The sequence below is a fragment of the Saccopteryx bilineata genome, chromosome 1 (assembly GCF_036850765.1).
Source record: "Saccopteryx bilineata isolate mSacBil1 chromosome 1, mSacBil1_pri_phased_curated, whole genome shotgun sequence".
NCBI classification, from domain to species: Eukaryota; Metazoa; Chordata; class Mammalia; order Chiroptera; family Emballonuridae; genus Saccopteryx; species Saccopteryx bilineata.
In genome coordinates this window covers 308,778,139-308,794,696 of record NC_089490.1, presented here as the reverse complement: position 1 = coordinate 308,794,696, position 16,558 = coordinate 308,778,139, and positions in this window count along the sequence as shown.

Below are 16,558 nucleotides of genomic sequence, written 5' to 3'. Positions count from 1 at the left end.
TTCCAGGTCAGGGCACATACAAGAATCAACCAATGAATGCATGAATAAATGGAACAACAAAACAATCTCTCTCTCTCTCTCTCTCCTTCCTCACCCTCTTCTCTCTCCTCTTTGTTTTCTCTCTAAAATCAATTAATCAAATAATTTTTGAATAATACTTTCCAATTGCTTTGAATAATATCAATTACTTCTGGAAATCATGAATTATGCTTAAGTAGTTTAATCTCACTTGTTCATGAATTTAAAATTAGTTGAATGTGGTGAGGTGCCTTGGCTCCCTTGGGGATGGAAAGTAGACAACAGCTGTGATGTCAGAGAAGTGAAAGTCAGCCTCATCTTCAAATAATGGCGTATGTACATCTTGGAACAACATCAGAGAAAGACATCTATGAGTCATTAGTTTCTTGTATCTAACATTAACCAGTAAAATATATATTAATATGACCAAAAAGCACATCTTATCTATGTGTAGCGATCTTAATTTGTAGACATATGGTTTTTTTTTACTTGTAAAACATTATTTTGTAAACTTTCTGGGAAAATATTTGATCTTTCTCCTGAGGGTTGCCTTGCTGTTGATGCATCACAAAGTTTAGAATTTGTTGTTACCTTCTATTTCTAAATTTGTGCTTCAGATCTTTAAATATGCATTATTTGTATTTACAGATTGATATATAGGATTGGCCATGTTGTTTATAACTGAATTTCAGAATTTCTTTCCTCTGCCTAATTTATTTGAACAGTCTCAACTGTCTGGCAAGGTAAAGATTGTTACTTAAGCTACCTATTCTAGATCATATTGTTAAATCCTGTTCGCTGAGGGCACTGATGCTCACGACTAATTTCCTGAACTGAAGTCTGGGAGGCATTCTTCATGTGTTCAGGTTTAACACAATGACAGCAACACTGGTACCATTGGCACTGGCCACAGCTGCCATTCTCTAAGCCCTTCCTGAGTGCCAGAATTGTTTAAGGGTTTTCTTACACTTCAGTTCATTTAATCTCCACAAACAACATTGGTAACAAAATGAGGGGTCTGAGGCTCAGAGAAGTCTAGTCACCTGCCCAAGGTCACCCAGCCAATAAGCACCCAAACTTGAATCTGAAAGACCTCAGATACGTGCTTCTTACACACTCTCCAGTGATGGAGAAAAGTTGACTTTCCATTTGTGAAAGACTGTTAAGGGACCTGTGGAATCATCCCCCATTAAACCCCAACTTGCCCATATACACAGAGGTATGTTCCCATCGTAATCGGTCAAAGCTCCCCAGAAAAGGCAGACTGTCCACAGATACAAAGATGCCAAGCACAAGAGTCCCCACTTTGGGAACCAAGGGAAAGCAGCTGACCAGCTGCCACCTCAGTGGGCCTGTTTCTATTAGGAAGCAAATATGCTTTCAAAATGCCCCTGCCTGATTTCTGCCTGCCCCAAGACTCCATGACGGCTTGGGCAAACAGGACAAGTTGCAACCTGTCTCATGAGAGAAATGTGCCAGGGAAACAGAACAAGTACTGTCTTTCTGAGGTGCCAACAAAACTAAATCTTTAATAGTTTCAAACAAAACTGGACTATTGTCAACAAATATCTGTTCACACAGACCAAAGCCCCTGCATACCTTCTACCCTATCCCAAGGGACAAAAAAGCAGAGGACCAAAAGATGTACAGTGATTGGCACCAAAACATCCCTTTCCTGGAGGTCACCCATTTCCTTTTTTTATTCTTCACTTGTATCCTCTGCCTTCTGGGTAGGTTACCTGGCAGTTCTAACAGAGAGCACTTCTACCTCCCTGTGTCTTGTTCTTTCCTCATATGTCTCTGGCTTTTTGCCTAAATCTAGTGTGAGAAAAGACTCATAAAGGAATGTGAGACAGGGCTAATATACTATAGCTAATATGCATCACAATGAATAACTCCATCTTAAATTAATCTTTAAAATCATTCTCTAACTTGGACTAACAAGTTACCTGGCACACAGGAAATGAATAGGTGCTTCCTACCCAGTCTCTTAACCACCAGAGTTTATACAGAACAGCTTAGAACCCTGCAGCAGCAGGTAGGACATCTGCCAGCAGTGCTGTGGCCATCAAGAATGCCTGTCATCAATACCCACCTGGGAAGCTGTATGAAATGCAGATGCCTGCGCCTCAGTGTGAGGAAGCGTGACTCAGTCAGTCTGTGGCAGGGCCTGGGCATCTTCATTTTTAATGTACCCAATTTGCTTCTGATATAAATGGTCCTTTTCTACACCTGAAAAACACTGATATATTCAATGTCTGAATTGTTCATTAGTAGGACCTAGAAGCACAATAATAATAGGTTACAGTGATGGACTAAGCTCTTTCCCTAGGCCAGTGCTATGGGCCTTATCTCAGTCAATGCTCAACCAACCACACAAGACACATACTATTGCCCTCACTTTTCTTGATGAAACGAAAGTTTGGAGAGATAAAATAACTTGCCCAAGGTCACACAACCTATATCAGAGGAAGAATTCTCCAACTCAGGTTGTCTGATAGACTCACTGAATTTTCCATGCCTTACACTTACTTAGAAGAATTTGATCTTTTGCCTTAAAAGTCACATGTATATCTGTAGCTAGTTCCTCATACCACAGAGGCATTTAATAAGATTATTATGAAAGTTCAAATGGTTTTATTATTCAGAACCATTAGAGGTTAATAAAACAAAAAATTAAGTGCTTACCATGAGCCAGATTGATTATGTGCCTTCAAAATGTGATCAAAGGTTAAAAGGAGATATAATATTTATTTCATTTTTCTTTTTTATTGAACTTATTGAGGTGACATTGGTTAATGAAATTATATAGGTTTCAGGTGTAATTTTTAAAATTTAAATATTAGAGAATTTCAGTTATGATGGAAACAAACTTATTTTAAAATTCTTAGTAAATTTAAATTAAGGGTCAACCCTGAAAGCCTGAAATAAGATGACACAAGGTTGAAGGTAGTAAACATGTGGAAACATTCCCTCAAGCACTGGCCCAGCGACATGCTGGCAGCCGGCCTGTGCCTGCAGGTGGACCAGGAAAGAGAGCTAGATAAGCAGAGCTGAGACAATGGAGCCTGGCAGGGGCGGCTGAGGGGCGGTGGAGGTGGGTGGTGCCTTGTGATAAAAAACTGTTCTTGAAAATCAGATCCAGTCAAGAAAGATGAAGGCTACAAAGAGTTAGAATCAAAGCTAATGAAATTATGGAACTGTAACTTAAAATAAACATGACTTACCACCAGTGTGTGTGTGTGTGTGTGTGTGTGTGTGTGTTTTAATATTCTGGGTGAAATATCTGATAAACTCTATCTGATATATAATATCTGGTAAAAAACCTAATGATTATAAGAATTATGAAAAGATTTAGTGTTGGACAGTGCAGCGAAAACAAGATTTGAATTCTAAAGACCTTTAATATAAGGCTGAATGTGTTAAAGAAAATATGGGGATAGGGCAAAAAGGACAAGAAAAATCTCATGGACACAGGCGACAGTGCGGTGATTGCAGGGGTGGGGAGGGGGAGGTAGTGGGGGGTAAGTGGTGATGGATAAAGACTTGACTTAGCGAGTGAACACACAGTAAGTTGGACAGAGATGTGTTGTAGAACTAGGCACCTGAAACCTGTAAAACTATGTTTACCAGTGTCACCCCCATAAAATTTAATTGATCAATCAATATTTGAGCAACACAAAGAGAGAGGAGATTAATATTAGTTTGGGTTGAATAGGGGAACATGTGATATGCAAAAAAATACAGAAGGGTGACATAAAAATAGAGGATATTATCAATTTCTTGTATTTTGAAGGTGCTCAGAATAGGAGTTTTTTATTTTGTTTTCTTAAGATACCAACAGTATGAAGGTCTGTAGCTTTTAAACATGGAGAAATAGAAACATTCTTTATTTGCTTTCTATACCAAAAAAAAAAAGAAAGAAATGTCTACCTCAGCTCCAGTAACTATTTTTCTCAAACTGTTACATGACTTGCATGCTGGTAATAACTTAAGCAGGTAAAAATTCCTGCATCTGTTGGCAGTGAAATGGCACCAGAATGTTACGAGCGATTGGACCTTCATTCAGTAACCTCAGTTCTTGAGTTCTGGCTAAGAAAGAATTCAGAGTCAAGATTCAAACTATAAGAGAAAGTTTATTTACAGAGTCACAGAGATAGAAGAAGAGAGGCATAGAAGACATGGGCTCAGGGAGCCAGGTACAGAGGCAAAAGAGCTTAAGAAATGCAAGGAAAATGCCCTGGGGGGGACCGTGTAGAGAAAGGCGCTGCCATCTCAAGAGAGAAAGCTGCTTTACCATCATCTCTAAATCCTCAAACCCTATGTAACCTGCAGTGCGAGCCCTGGCAGGACTGCCTGGTAAAGTAAACAACCCTCCACACTGCCTCCATTCCTCCTACAGGGGAAGGGATGAAGATGTCCTGCCTACATAACAGATTTGGTCTGGGGGCCTAGATGTTACTGTGGCCAGATGGGGCCATTTGGGGGTAGCTGGCTGTGTGCTCTCACGGGCAGGGTAATTGGCCCCATTGCATGTGCTCTACTAGGCCTCTGGGCAAAGTGTAGGGGCTTGAAGGTGGAAAAATCTGAGAGGACCCAGCTCTGCATAATAACAGTGTCAAAACTCATTGAGGGCAGGACTATGTGTCCACTTACAGAAAAGTTTCTTTTCCTTGGTATAGATAGAAAACATGTGGTTGGTCCTCAGCAAATATGGAAGAATGTGTGTGTGTGGGGAGAGAGAGAGAGAGAGAGAGAGAGAGAGAGAGAGATATCCATCCTTTGCCACCAGGATAATCAGAAGGGAAAGGAGACATCTACCATTTAACATATCAGGATTGGACCAGCGGTGTCAAAGCCCCAAAGTCACCACCTCCTTTCCTGTTGTGCAATTCTTGTTTGGATAAGCCAGATTTTAAGAAGAGCTCTGGTTATGTTAGTCAAGTCCTAGGACTGTCTTGATGGGAGGAAGGGGTGAATCCTAGGGAAAGATCAATTTGGGGTAGGTGACACTTTCCCTAAAGGTGAGTAGGGTAAGGATCGCAGTTATGCAAAGAAGTAGGTATTCTTTGAAAGGAGGGCTCATGAGGGGACAGAGGATCTAGACTAAGAATTGCGGTACATCCTCATGTGGGCTCCCTGTGAGAGGTTTAATGTAGAGGTAGTTTTCTTTCGAACTATGATCACAACCCCATTCGGACTATGTTTGAATTTCTCCCCTCCCACACTATAATTCCTGTTGGTTAACTGCAACTGTTTAGGAAGTCTTGTTCCCCTTAGAGCTCTGGGCATAAGTACAGAGAATAAAGTGAGGGGACTTTAAAGGAATATGTGTCCTGTTCAACCCTCAGTGCTGAGACCTGTGCAAAGCTGGTAGCATTTGTTGCAGGAACTTGTGGTCCAGAGCCAACAGGAAGTGGTCTGCAACCAGTGAGCAGCGGTCACTGCGGAGACAAGACTCACGGGAAGGACATCGACTGAGAAGCTGCAGCTCTGAGATATAGGTAGAAGATCACAATGCTTGAAGATGAAAGCGTCTAGAGCTCGGGTCACTAAATAAGGGGTCACTTTAGGACAAATAAAAGAAAGTTTTTATACAGAGGGTAATAAACTTTTAAAAAATATTACCTCTACAAGTTGGACACTTAAATAGTTTCAAGAGGGGTTGAGATTAATTTGACTGATAATATATTAGAGCTGGAAAGGGACCCAGGGATCATCAAGTTCACTGGTTCTCAACCCTGGCTGCACTTTACAATCATCCCAGGAGGTTTTGTTGACATCCAAGCTTCAGATCACTTATTGACAATCTCTGGGGTGGAATTTGGGCATTAGAATCTTTGTTAACACTTTATTTTGAAATTATAGAAAGTTTCAAAATTAATACATAGATAGGTATCCTTCAGCCAGCTTCCCTCAATAGTACCTGACATCTTAAATCACCATAGTACAATATCAAAATCAGAAGTTGACATTGGTACAATGTTATTAACCAGACTACAGATTTTATTCAGTTTTCACCATTTTTTTTACATGCACACATTTATGTATTATTGGTGTGTGTGAATTTTGTTGAAAAAAATAATTAGTATTTTTTTAATCCCCAGGAAATCCTAATGTTCTCATCTAAGAGGTAAGAATTAGAGGTGCTATCCAACCAACCTGCATTCCACAGGCCAAAAAATTGTGTTCAGAGTGGTAGAGTGACTTGTCCCAGGACATTACCATGCTCAGCGGGGAAGGCAGTGGACTTTCTTAGTCCAGTGTCATTTACTGTGCATGAAGTTGTTTCAGGCCAACAAGGTGGTATTGAAAAAGTCTGAGTGTTGGAGCAAGAAGTTGAAGGGGAATGTGCTTAATTGTTGAGGTTGTCTTAAGGGACAAACACAACCACAAAACTTTGGTGTCCCTTCCAATCTTATAGGTTATCAAAATATACTTATTAAAAGTTCATAAAAAGCATCAGCCCTGGCCATAATAAGTCTCCGCCCATGTTCATTATTCTTAGCAGAGAATTCTGGCCTGGAGGGATCGCAGCGCTGGCATCCATGGATATTCTCATATTCTTGGACTTCCTCTCTGTGTTGCTCCTTTTGCTTGTTTCACTTTCAGTGGCTCCGGGGGAACACTCCCATCTCCAGTTGAGGCGTTGAGCACGGCTGGCGGGAGAGCTCACTGACTCTCTGAGGAGCTCTGTGTGTTCATTTTATGTGATTTTACCCTGAGTAAGCCACAGAAATGTTTCTTCCTTCTACAGTAGTTTGCTTCTTCACAGTGAGCCCCATACTGCTCTCTCAGTGGAACATAGCACATCCAGAGGAACACATGGAAAACAGCCCCTGTGTGGGTGATATGGCTCCAGTCTTCTAAGCCTGGGTACCTTACCTGTCTTAGCACACTACTCTTTACCTGAAACAGAAAAATATACCCAGGACACCCATCTGCATTCTTACTATAGTCTGGGCCCCCAAAAAGCTGCAGTGGACTGGGAATCTCTGGACATGGCTGTAGCAGATAGGAGCCTGGAGCCCCTGACCCTGAATCTCCTCCTCTGGCCCAACTCCTGGGACCTGATCATCAGTCCGCCAGCTACTGCCAATCTGAATTGGATTTGAGGAGCGAGATGATTCCTGAGCAGCTTGTCTCTCTCCCACAGGCTCGGTGAGCAGAACTAAATATAAATGCTAAAGAATCTTTCTGCATCTTTTTTCAAATTTCTCTCTTTAGAGTTTTAAGCACTCACTCACAGCCAAACTTTGTGCATAAGAAAATGAAAAGGCTGCTTTCTGTCTGTCCCCAACATTTCACAGTGGGTAGAGGAAGGATCAAAGCTACAATGGGTTTGGTGGCTCATTCCTAACTCTTCATCTCCTCTCCCAGGAGAATGGCTACAGGAGGACCCCCTGTGTGGTGCCCCCCCCCCCCGCCCTGAGCTGGCACAATGCCTGTCCCTGGCCGGGGAGCAAGAGCTCGCTGGTTAACTGGAGGAGGCCATCTGTGGAGGACAGAACTGAGCCTTCCGATCTGGTTAGTCATGTTTGTCACACAGAGCCTGAGCCTTGATGTCCCTTCCCAGTCCTTCAGGAGCAAGGTACATTGACTTCTCTACTTCTTCCTGCATCAAGGAGAGGGAAATCCAGTTTCCCAGATGTTGACGCCATTGTTCCCACACAAAGCGGTTCAGCCCAGACTTAAGTACTCTGGAGCCAGACAGATCTGGATTTGATTCCTGGTTCTACCACTTATTTGCTCTGTGATATTGGACAAGTACCTACAATTTAGTGGCAAAAATGTATAAATCAATGGATTAAAACCTCCCCATTAAGAAAAAAAAACTCTTTAAAATTGTTTCATTCTTGGGAACAACTTATAGAATGCTAATTTTTTATCATTATTATTTATCAAAAGAGCTTATAACGGGTCATCCCAGGAAGTCAGTTAACGTTGCATGGCCATACCATCCAAGGCCTTTTCAAACGTCTTAAAACACTGAGACAAGAAGCTATCCTGTCTTAAAGGGAATGGGGATTGCGAATATATCATCAGTGGCACAAGTGTCTAAGAAGAGTCATTTTCATTCTCTTGGGAAAGATTTGCTCATCTATCTGGTTTCTATGCTGCCTCTGCACCTTAGGGAAAAATCATGTTTTTGTTGGCTTCAGCTGGTCACTCCTGCAGATGGAGCTCCCCAGGTATTTTGTGTCTGCTACTATCTCATCTGGTCCCCATAACTGGCCAATGGGGTAAGTATTGTTATCCCATTCTCTAGATGAGAAAAATGAAATTCAGAGGGATTGAGTCAAATGCTCAAGCCAATAAATTGTGTGTGTCACATACCATTTCGTCAGCTCTGAGTCCCCACCACCCTGGGAATGAGTGGTGTCCACAGTGTCCTGTCTCCGGCAGCCCTGCTCAGCTTCTGTAGACTTGTACCTATGGCTTCCTTTATGGAATCAATCCATCTTCTGTTTAGTCTTTCTCTTTCCCCACTCCATTCTATTTTCCCAGTATTATTGTCTTTTCCAAAGAACCCTGTTTTCTCATGATGTGCCCAACGTAGACAATTTTAGTTTTGTCATTTTTGTCTCCAGCAATGTTTCTGGCTTATTTGCTTTAGGACCCACTTGTTTTTCTTTTTAGCTCTTTAGAGTATTTGTAGAGCTCCCCTGCAACATCATATGTTTTTTATTAATTTTAATTTATTATGTTTACATAGATTCTAGACAACATCATATTTTGAATGACTCATTTTTCATTAATCAATTTTCAATGAATTAAGTTAAATGAATAATTTAAACCTAAATCTGTCTAACTTCATAATATATTCTCTTCTTCCTCTAGGAAAGGGCACAGATGCTTTTCAAACAGAATTCTCCTGCGATGAGTAGTTCTCACCACTGACTCACTCTTCACCCATGCTCAGTGTGTCCACCAGTAGAGTGAGAGCATCACTGATTCTGACTACAAAGTGCTAGTGGAAAGCTATGCAGTAAAACATGGTAGAGGGCAGAAAAGAAACTAAGAGACTTTGATCAGATACTGTTGGGCCTCTACAAAGAAACTGCTCCAGTACAGCTGTTTCAAATGATGCCATAGAACTATTCATTGAAATGCCATAAAGAAAATCAAAAGGCTTTTTTAAAAGCATTCTTGGGAAAAACATAGAGTTACCAGGCTGTTCCACATTCAAAAGAAATTTATTGTGCAGCTACTACATATGAAATGCTGCACCAGGCACTCTGGAGGTGGAAAAGTGATTAAGACACAGTCCCTGTTGACTAATTCTCACAATCTTATGTGAAATTCTTTTCTCTATAAAAAGAAAATTGGAAGAGATGCAAAAATTTCAGTACTGAACAAAAAAATAGTAGTAACACAAGTAAAGTGCTCCTGATTCTAAGTAGAATTATTTAATAAGTGGTTGCTATCTTTGCTCTTCTCTCTAATAAGTGCACACAGGTAGTTAAATGCTTTCATAGAGCTATTTTCAGGGATCTCACCTTGTGGAGTTGGCTCTAAAGAGAGATAATATTCAGTGGATGTGGTACTTAAAGTGTGCCCAAGTGTTTGGTTTCAGGTAAACTTCACTGTTTAACAGAAGTGTTTTTAAATAATTAATTCTTATGAGCGAGTTGTTATTATTCATTACCTTATGGGTGGTTAAACACTTTTTAAATAATAAAAAGTGGCCCTGGCCAGTTGGCTCAGTGGTAGAGCGTCAGCCTGGCGTGCAGGAGTCCTGGGTTTGATTCCCAGCCAGGGCACACAGGAGAAGCGCCCATCTGCTTCTCCACCCCTACCCTTCTCCTTCCTCTCTGTCTCTCTCTTCCCCTCCCTCAGCCAAGGCTCCATTGGAGCAAAAAGTTGGCCCGGGTGCTGAGGACGGCTCCATGGCCTCTGCCTCAGGCGCTAGAATGGCTCTGGTTGCAACAGAGCAACGCCCCAGATGGCAGAGCATCGCCCCCCTGGTGGGCATGCCAGGTGGATCCCAGTCGGGTACATGCAGGAGTCTATCTGACTGCCTCCCCATTTCCAACTTCAGAAAAAAAAAATTAAAAAAAATAATAAAAACTTATGTTCCTGGCCCTGGCTGGTTGGCTCAGCAGTAGAGCATCAACCCAGTGTATGGAAGTCCTGAGTTCTATTCCCAGTCAGGACACACAGGAGAAGCATCCATCTGCTTCTCCACTCTTCCCCCTCTCTTTCCTCTCTATCTCTCTCTTCCTCTCCCACAGCCAAGGCTACACTGGAGCAAAGTTGGCCCAGGCAATAAGGATGGCTCCATGGTCTCCACCTCAAGTGCTAGAATGGCTCTGGCTGCAATGGAGCAACACCCTAGATGGGCAGAGCATCGCCCCCTGGTGGGCTTGCTGGGTGGATCCTGGTCAGGCACATGCAGGAGTATGTCTGACTGCCTCCCGCTTCTAATTTCGGAAAAATACAAACAACAAAAAAAGTTATGTTCCTATAGAGAAAAGGATAGACTAAATTATGATCAATTATCTCTGCTTCTTACTCTTGAGAAAAATCCAACTGCCTAGGCCACACAGTCAAAAGCCAGGACTGCGAGCACATCTCACTGGTTCACCTGAACCAGTGTCCCTGGGGCCCTTGTGAGAGCAGAGAGCCTGAGTGGGCAGGTCTGAGATGTGTCTTGAGAGCCTGCATTTCCAACGGGCTCACAGCTGACTCCGGCACTGCTGGTCTCTTGACCATGCTCTGTGTAGCAAGGGTTGAAGATGATTGGTCACCTTGTGACAAGTATAAAAATTTTAGTAATGGTCCAGAAGTAAATAGTATATTTTTATGGGGCTAGTCTCATGGACCCAAATGTATAAAACAAAGGCAAAAGTCATATTCCACTTGTGATGGCTTATTAGTCTGAGGGTTCATGCTAGGTTAAAGCACCTTCCTTTGGCGCCTGATTCCTGAAAGCTTTTTAAACACTGATGCTCTGCTTTTCCTTTCAGAGGGGGTTATACTAAAGGGACTAAGAGAATGAGCACCATACCAGGTTTAAGTCCCCAGGCGTGTTAGCTTGGCTAAACTATTTCATTCGGTTTTCTCCTGTGTAAAATGAACATAAAGATAACACCCGTTTCCTTCCCATGACTGTCGAAGGACTTGAGGCTGTACATGAAGCAGCTAGCCCATGCCTGGCCCCTAGAAAGGGCACCACCAGCATTTTAACCATAAAGTTTCAACTGAACCCATTCACAGAGACATCTCATTTATGTATGTATGTATGTATATATGTATGTATGTATGTACATATGTATGTATTATAAAATATTTTATTCATTGATTTTACAGAGAGAGGAGGTGGTAGAGGGAGGGATGAGAAATAGTTGCTTCACTCTAACTGTTCATTGGTTGTCATATGTGCCTTGACCCGGCAAGCCTAGGGTAGAATTCAGTGATCCAGGTCAGCATTCTATTCACTGTGCCTCCACATGCCAGGCTCACCAGGACTTCTTGACAACAACCTCCCCAGAATCCATGCCTTTCAGCACTCTGGTCACAATCTGTAGTAATAGAAAGCCAAGATTTCACTCTTAAAGTCTAGATAATGGTATATGTTCATCTGCAATGATGTCCTCTTATGAGTCGAGTTTGGCAAATTCTTCTTTTTTTTTTTTTTTTGTATTTTTCTGAAGTTAGAAGCAGGGAGGCAGAGAGACAGATTTCTGCATGCACCTGACCAGGATCCACCCAGCAAGCCCAGTAGGAGGTGATGCTCTGCTCATCTGGGACATTGCTCTGTTGCAATGGGAGCCATTCTCGCATTTGAGGTGGAGGCCATGGAGCCGTCCTCAGCACCAGGGCCAACTTTGCTCCAGTGGAGCCTTGCCTGCAGGAAGGGAAGAGAGATAGAGAGAGAAAGGAGAGGGAGAAGGGTGGAAAGGCAGATGGGTGCTTCTCCTGTGTGCCCTGGCCGGGAATTGAACTTGGGACTTCCATATACCAGGCTGATGCTCTACCACCGGCCAGGGCTGGAAAATTCATTTTTTATTTTGTTTGTGTTATTTTTTTCAGGCAGACTGAGTCAGAAACTTAAGGCTCAGATATTTTCTAGTTTTTCTAGCCACTGAGAATTCTTGTTTCCAGCAGAGGAATAAAGACATGCAGGGAACGGGAAACTCTAGACTTGACTACATAGTGTCAAGACCTCTTCCTCCGCTGATAAAGGTCTGTGCGTGGAAAGAAGTCGCTGTGCAGATGACACAGGCTGAGCACTGGTCAAACCATCCAGGGCGGAGACAAGCAGCCATCATCTACCAAAGCTGCCGAGTAGCAGCCAGAGCCACAACCAAAAACAGCAGCCCAGGAGAGTTTGGGGGGAAAGGCAGGGCTCTGCCTCGGGTCTCTGCAGCACAATCACAGGCAAGAAGGACACAGTTTCACTCAGAACCACACTGACAAATGTTTCTAGGAAGTTCCTGAATCTGCCAGGCAGCTTGCAATTCAGGATATGGTCCCTGACTTCAGGGGGCCCGTGGTTCTCTTAAGGAGGCAAGGTTATTGTGGGTAGGGACCAAAATTAATGTATATTTTTTTCAAAGGTTGGGGAAAGAAAGGAAAAGAAAGGAGCAGAGAAAGTTAAAATAAAGAAAGAAGGAAAAAGTAAGGATGATATTCCAAGAAGATGTCACAAATGCTGACAAAAAAGAAAGAAAAAAAAATGGTGAGGATGCTAGAACATTCACTGAGGGATGCCTCCTGACTTCTCCAGGAGAGGAGACAGCTCACCACCTCAGCTGGGAAGAAGAGAGACATAGTTGAAGGGAAGACTGACAGGTTTTGACAGCTTGTAATACTGGGAAGGGCAGAACTGGGTTCCCTTTTCTTCAAGGAGGGTTGAGAAGCAGCACTCTTGGTCCTCTATCCCTTTCATGTATAGCCTTTGAAGCCAGGGAATGGCACCACTGAGGGAATGGAGGGCTGAAACTGGGAGACCAGCCAGCTCCCTGGCCCCAGTCAGATACTTCCAAAACTTCCAGTCAAACCCCTGTTTCCAGCTCTGGGCCTGACTCACGCAACCATTACCTGCTCTCTTTCTCCAACCTCATCTTCCCAAGTGGGGTATGGACTGTCCCTGCCTCTCCACACGGAGAGCTAGGTTGGCCAAGATGAGACAGACGTCTCAGACTTACCCACAATGCGAGTTGCAGAAACCTGCTCCTCCTGGCCTGGTGCAGTTCACTGTTCAGCTCCTTGTCCGCCCTGGCCTGTCACAGCAGTCAGCTTCCGCTGCTGACAAGTACTAGGCCAAGTGGAGAAAACAGCGCTAAATGTGTGCCCACAAAGACCACAGCTTCTCCCGTGAAATTTCTCTTCATATGCTGGAGGAAAAATGAAATTTGCTTGTTTGATCCACAGGGCTGCTGCCTCTAGGGATCCTTCCACATTTCTGAAACTCAGAGAACCACGAGTGAACCAGAACTGTCCTCCACCCTCTCACCCGAATCTGCATCGTGGCCACCTGACTGGGGCTTCAGAGCTGTAGGCTGATTGACCAGGTTTTTGAGAAAAAAGTTGATTTCAGGCAGAGTTGATCTAAATAAAAACCCAGGCTGACCTAGACAAATCAGACTCACCCACCCCCCTCAAAAAAGTCTCTGAGAAATACTGTGCAGTCTATTTTAGAGATTTTTTTTTTTTTGACAAAAGCTGAGCGGGGAATTTTTACAAGCTCCTGAAATTATCAATCTGCCCTATCTGTTCTATGGCAGCAGACCAATGGTGCCTCATAAAATTAGCTAACTTCTCATAAAACATCAGTTTCACCTTGAGATTGTTCTCAGAGATACGCTATGCAAATATCCAGTTGGTATCACCAGAAAACAGAAATTTAATTTGGAAAAGCACAGTGACTAGGAAGCCAGACTGGGGTCTCAAACTGGACCACTGGCCCTGAACTTCTTCTAGTCTAGAAGGTCCCAGTGTAACCAGAAATAAATATGCTAAATATCCCTGATTTACTGATATTAGTCTGGCTAGCCATCAAATAGAGCTAACAAAGAATGTACTAACAAAGTAAGCTTACAAAAAATTCTGTAAAATGCTAAGTCTAGTTTGTTGATCTTATAACCATAATTCAATATTACTAATTTAGTAATCACAGTTATATATTCTGTAACAAATCAAAAGTATATAATGAACCCTATGCGTTCACCTCTGGCCTAATTCTTATTGCAGTTAAAAGGCCTGTTTCCCCTCCAGCTGTCACTGGTCAAGGGTTCACATCTGAGCAAGAAGAAAAAGCATAAGAGGGAGCTACACCTTGGACTCCCCCCGCTTCTCTTCTCTTCACTCCCATCACGCTGAGACTCACAGTTCTGATTCTCACTCAGGGCCAGGAGGATAACCTGACTGTGGGAATCTGTGGACACTTGTTGCATGAAACAAAAACCCTAGTTTATAAGCTACTTGCTTCAGTTTATACAACAATGGGACATACTCGACCTTCAGTTGGACCAGCTCTGAGAGAGGTAGGACCTTCATCCAGTTACCTGAACAAACTGTGCTGGGTCCCCTCAGCAAAGAACTCTCAACCCCTTCTTTCTGTTCTAGTTTTGCTCATTCCCCTCTCCTTCTACCTTTTTATAAAAACCCCTATCTGCACCAAAGGAAAAAGAGGGGTTTCTGAGGACAAGATTCCCCTCATTTTCTCAGGTGGCCGGCTGTTGAATAAATCTCTTTCCTTCTCATCAGCACCTCTGTCATGTAATTGGTTTTCATGGCAACAGGCAGCCAGATGTGAGTCATTTTTCCAGTTTCACCAAGGGGATATGACTGAGGTTTTCAATACATGACATTACATCCTGGTGGGACACCTTGTTCTCACTCTGGGTTATTAGACAAGTAAACACAAATGATCTGGTGCAAGTCAATTAAGTAATCAGAGCTTGGTTTGCTCCCCATAATAATATCATGATAATGCCAACCTCATAGGGCTCTTGTAAATGCCAAAAGGAAGGAAGGGGTAAAGGAATGTGGCTCTCTTGACACGAGGAAAGGGAAGAGAGAAGTAAAGAAACTTGCCCAAGTTCACACAGTGGCAGTATTAAACTCAGGTGTATCTGACATGGAGCCCTGGATACAGTGAATGGGAAACATTGACATGAGTTTTCACGTTGTGATTGCTATAGTTCTCAACTGGGGATACAGTCCAGCTAAACACTCCTTGAGTCTAGTTTCAGCCCAGCAGAGACTTCTTAGGGACAAGGCTTTATTATACACAACCATTGCTGAGCAAACTAATGAAAAACAGGCTTTCTAAACCACTCAAACTCAGCACAAGTTCCTTCTGGCATCTGAGGATCTGGAGCTCCTCCAAGTCTGAATAAGTAAGATATAATGGCAGCCTTACAACAGTCTTGACCCATTCCTGACTACTCCCCTCCAGAGACAGATTAAGGTCAGTTGAGGCTCCGGGCCCAGAAGAAAATATTGGGTCTCTTAAAAAAAGAAAGAGAGAGAGAAACAGGGAAAATACAAATACATGTTAACCATATTTTTAAATAAATAAAAAATATTATGTACTATTAATGTTAAAATTGCACATATGAAACCAAATTTGGTGTCATTAGAAAAGAGTGTAAAGTTGGGGTTTTGTGGGCCTCTCAAAAGTTGGGGCCCAGGGTGCGTGCCCGGTGCGCTTGCCATTAAATCCGCCTCTGCTCTCCCTCCCCTCTGAACACTGTTCTAGAACTCAGAACTCTCCATATGTCAGAAGCAGCTAATAGCATTAAAAATAATAATTATTAATTTTAGGGAGCACCTAGCAAGGTAGGTCAAGCTCTTGATAATAGTTGATATTCAAAATGAAACTGAAGGTAAACATTTTTTACCATTCTCATTTTATGGTGAAGGAAGCTGAGGTGCCCTGCCCTAGGTCATGCAGCCAAGAAAGGTGGGCAGGATTGATTCCGGTTCTCTTACACCAGAACTGTGCTTGCCCCAGTGTGCCCTCACTCCTCTCGCTGCGGAAGCCCCGGTAGCAGGCAGGGAGGGCAGCACGCCCAGCACCCCTTCCCCTGCAGCCAGGCCAGACTGAAACATGCAAAATGCTCAGGACAGGCAGCGATTCAAATGCACACACAGCCCAAAGTGGATCTACCCTGACAGAGCAGCCCAGTCGGCCATGGAATGTGCTCAGCAGATAAGAAGGCAAATGCCTATCACCTGGTGTGGCTAGGACATGTATCAGGTTTCACTGCTGGGCTGTGGCCGGGCAGAAGCTACATGTGGTCTCCACATGCCAGGACTGGCTAGCTCTGAGGACTACAGCCTGCCAGGCATGACAAGCCTCGCGCTGTGCCCTAGGGAGGCCTCCTCGTGCCCAGGCAGCACTCCTAATGTCTTCCTGGTAGACCCCAAAAGACAAGAAACCAAATAACAAGAACTCCCTTTGACCTCTGCCTTTCTCAGCCCTACTTACCTGTCAAGGTCAGCTCAAGCCACCCACCATCACACAGGCTCTAGTGCCAACTCTAGCTGTATGGCCTCGGACAGGTTACATCATGTCTCGGAGCCT